Raw genomic sequence first — 4,396 nt, 5'->3', positions numbered from 1 at the left:
TCGGATATGATATTGAACCCGATTTTGATCAAATATAAACAAATAAGGGAAAAACGAGATTCTTTGCTTTTAAAGCGCATGCTTAAACTGATATAGCGAAAATAAAATTTAAATTAAAAAGGTTTCTTGAGAAATTTAGTAAATTATCTCCAGTACAGTTACAGTACTTTTTCGCACTAAAAGAGTTACTAAAACTTTATCATAAAAATATTTATTACTAATTTTAAATTTATTAATTTGGTTTTATGAAGTCCAAATTAATATAATTCAAATATACGTTAAATCCTATCATTTCATACCTTGCTTATTTTACTCCGTTGATTACTATTTTATTGACATTTCTTTTATGCTATTGTCTTTTTTTGTTCTAATTTAGAAAATTTAGAAAAATAAGTTAAATTTTTGAGCCAGCACTGACATTTTAATTGTTGCTAAGCGTTAACTTTTGTTATTAGGATTGCAGTTCTTTTATCTGTTTTTTGTTCTTTATTCAATAATTATTTGATTTAAATTAATATGATTATAATTTGATATTTTATTACGAGATATATGTCTTTATATATGAATATATATATATATATATATATATATATATATATATAAATATATATAAATATATATATATATATATATATATATATATATATATATATATATATATATATATATATATATATATATATATATGAATCTTTTTAGATTTTTTCATGTTATTTTTAAATTTTTTGTTCACGCAATTCAAGTTATATATGTTTATAGTTTGCATATATGTTTATATTATGTTCAAAATTAAAATGTTTTTGATAAATATATGTATGTGGTAATATGTGTTATATAATTGTTTTATAAATGCATTTTTAAAAATAGTATAAAATGTATCTATTGTGTATATAAATATTATAAGAAGTGTTTATATATGTTATATAAATTTAAATAAATATATTGTGTTTTATAGTTAGTATATATGTTTATATTATGTTGTTTCCATGACATAGAAACAACATAATATAAACATATATACTAACTATAAAACACAATATATTTATTTAAATTTATATAACATATATAAACACTTCTTATAATATTTATGGACCATGTTTTCAAAGTGTGTGACTTGGCAAACGTGTTGAGCAAGATTTTGCATAAAGTTGTTATTTATGTTACTAATGTTGTTACATTTGGCTTACCTTTATGTTGGTGTCTATTGTTAAAAATTATAAGTGGTTTTATTATTAAAACTCACTGCTTTTAATTGTTCAGTAAAAGCCACTCAAGAATAATCATTTTGCCATATGTACATTTTGTTTATATCTTAATTTGAATTTTTAGAACCATGACGTACCAACATAAATTGTTTTCTAAAAGCTAACATGAAATAACAATATTTAACAACTACTACTCTCTTATCATGACATCTTATCTCTATCTGATATATTGATTTGTGATTCATATATGATGTTTTTCTTTGTATTTACTTATCCATTACATTTTTTCATTTCAGATTTATCATATGATGGATTTATGCAATATAAAAGAACTAATATATGTAAATTTTTCTGAATTTTTTATAAACATCTGCTAATAATTAGTCCAGTGAACGTTCAAACTTCAATGTTGCGTATGTCATCTTTAAGTAGTTTCTTGGCTTTTCTAAATCTGTTTCTTATTCACATGGTTTTTACAAGCAAGGTATGCAAGCAAATTTGAGCTGAAAATTTTTTTTAGCCTTTAAGGAGAATTGGCGTTACACTTTTAAATTTAATTTGTTTAAGTATAGTAGTTTTAACAAATAAATGTTTGTTTGTTCTTTGTTTTTTTACTTATTTGTTTTCAGATTCTTAAGAACTTGGCAACTTATCTAAGTAAGTTTTTTTTTTTTTTTAGTGCAATTGGAAAGAGCTGAAAGTTATTTTTTAGAGCAATTGAAAAGAATTGAAGTGTTTTTTAGTTCACACGGTATTACTGATACTGATTTGAGTAAGTTTACTATTTTGTTTTAATTTATATTGGATTTATTTGATATTTGATATATGTTATATTAGATATATATTTTATGTATTTAACATGGAAAACTGACTGTAATTTGTTGACACAAAAGTTTATAAACATAAATCTGCCTATATTTCAGTATTTTTTATATTTCTCTGTATCTTTATAAATATTCTTTCTTAGAAAAAATAACAGACTAGAAAAAATAAATAAATTCGTTTTGAAAGTAGTTGAAAAAAATGATGTATTTCTATATTTCATTGTGTAAAGTGTAATACCACTTTTTAAAGGTATGTAAATAGATATACAGGGGAACATGGGGCAAGATGACAACTGTTTCAAAAAACGCCTGTATCTTAGTCTGTCCCAAAAATTAAAACCTACCTTTAGCTGGTGATGTAGCAATGTAATAAATCAAGTCAAACGAGGATAAAAAGTTTTTTTCTCAATGTCGGAAAAACTTTTTTAATACTTAGCTTTTGTCACAAAAATAATATTTAAAAAGAAACCATTGATAAATCTAGTAAAATTAATCTACTTCCCTTTCAGCTTAAATCAACTGTTATATTTAGTTTTGCTTAAGAGATAACTGTCGGTCGTCATCTTGCCCCATTCGTCATTTTACCCCATGTTCCCCTATATATATATATATATATATATATATATATATATATATATATATATATATATATATATATATATATATATATATATATATATATATATATATATATATATTTAAATAATTAATTTAGAGTAAAATATACTGATTGACATTGCTTCATTTTTGTATACAAGATTGTGCATTTATTATTTTTATGCATTAAGGTAAAAATAATTTTGTACATTGTAGTCTAGATTCTTTTTTAATTAAAAATAATTGATGTAAATAAATGTTGTTTAATATTTTTGATAAACGACTAATATATGTAAACATATAAAAAGATATGGATTTCAATATATCTTAAGTTTAAATAAAGTCTTTGATTAGAAAAGATCACAATTTGTAAGATTCTTTTACGTTCATTTATTCAGTTGCAGCAATATAAGATTACTGGTTATATGTTTAATGATAATAGTTAAATTGAAATAGATAGTATTAGGCTCAACGAAGTTATAATGTAAATGCTTATAGGCAACTTGAAAATAGTAGTCAAATGAAAAAAATAGATCATTTCTAAGAAATATTTTACGATTTGCTTGCTATTTTATGGTATAACTTTTTAAATTGTTTAACTATAATTGTCCCTCGATTGTTCAAATATTGTAATAAATAAAATCTTTTCAGTCCAAGTATTTAAGTTAATAAAATATTTTATTAAGTTGTGGTGTTATTTGCCAGTGTTACTACATTGTGTTGTCTAGCCTTTTTATAATCTTTTTTTAATTATTCTGTAGACACAAAGTATATATTTTCTGTTATTATTATCCTAATTCTACTAACAATAAAATGCAAATAGTACTTTTGTAATTAAATTTTTTTTTTTAATTTCATTTTTTAGGCATTTGCAGGCTTTACTTGACTTTCCGTTTCTGGTACCTGTGTTGTTACAGATTTTAAAAAGAACTCAACTGATGTTAATTGCGGTCTTCGTCTTTAACTATAAGCAATGATGTTGCTGATAGGGAGTCAAAGTTAAAATATTTACAGATAAATTTGTATTTAATTTTTTAGATAATATATCAAGTTATTAATGTGTTTTTATTGTTATTAATGATTTAATAACTCATAACCCGTATTACGGGTTGCTTACTGCTAGTCATTATCATTATGTTATGAATTCATATTAGTTAAAATTGTATTGAATATTCTCTGGTTATCGTGTTTTATACGTGTTTAAATGCGAGTTTGATACTCAGTAGGCGTCGTATTGTATACCTGTCTTTGTACGCATCTGATGTCTATTTTTAATGCGCGTTTGACACGATAAAATGGCTAACAAATATTCGTAAATAATGCGTATTCTGGAAAGTTTTAAATGCGCATGTAATACCAGGAAAATATCGTATTGAGTATTCTCTGGTTATCGTCTTTTATACGTGTTTACAAGAGTTTCAAATGCGAGTTTGATACTCAGTAGGCGTCGGAGTGTATACCTGTCTTTATACGCATCTAATGCGTATTTCTAATGCGTATTCGACACGATAAAATGGCTAACATACATACCACATCGATACGTATTTAAACGAGTTTCTAATGCGCATTTACAACTAAATTTGCCGACTGGGAAGGTTGTCTTAATTAATATTCACACATTTACAAAAATTGTATACTTAATTAATATTGACACAATTATAAAAATCTATTTACTTCTAATGAGCACATAATTGTCACTTCAGTGCAAGACGAAAACATGTTAAGAAACTACCTTTGAGACTATATAAATTAAAAGTCGGGCTTGGTGAT

At 23.8% G+C, this 4,396-nt stretch overlaps 1 long non-coding RNA gene across 1 annotated transcript; it reads left to right on the top strand.

Moving 5' to 3' along the window:
- The first annotated feature begins 1,012 nt into the window (after positions 1-1,012).
- On the top strand, positions 1,013-3,688 carry LOC136076459 (uncharacterized). Its single transcript, XR_010636287.1, has 3 exons — positions 1,013-1,689; positions 1,885-1,977; positions 3,492-3,688. It is a non-coding gene; the product is annotated as an uncharacterized LOC136076459 (long non-coding RNA).
- The last annotated feature ends 708 nt before the right edge of the window (positions 3,689-4,396 follow it).

Source organism: Hydra vulgaris, chromosome 02 (genome assembly GCF_038396675.1).
Source record: "Hydra vulgaris chromosome 02, alternate assembly HydraT2T_AEP".
Classification (NCBI taxonomy): Eukaryota; Metazoa; Cnidaria; class Hydrozoa; order Anthoathecata; family Hydridae; genus Hydra; species Hydra vulgaris.
Note: the sequence above shows the minus strand (reverse complement) of the source record. Positions and strands in the feature narration are given on the sequence as shown.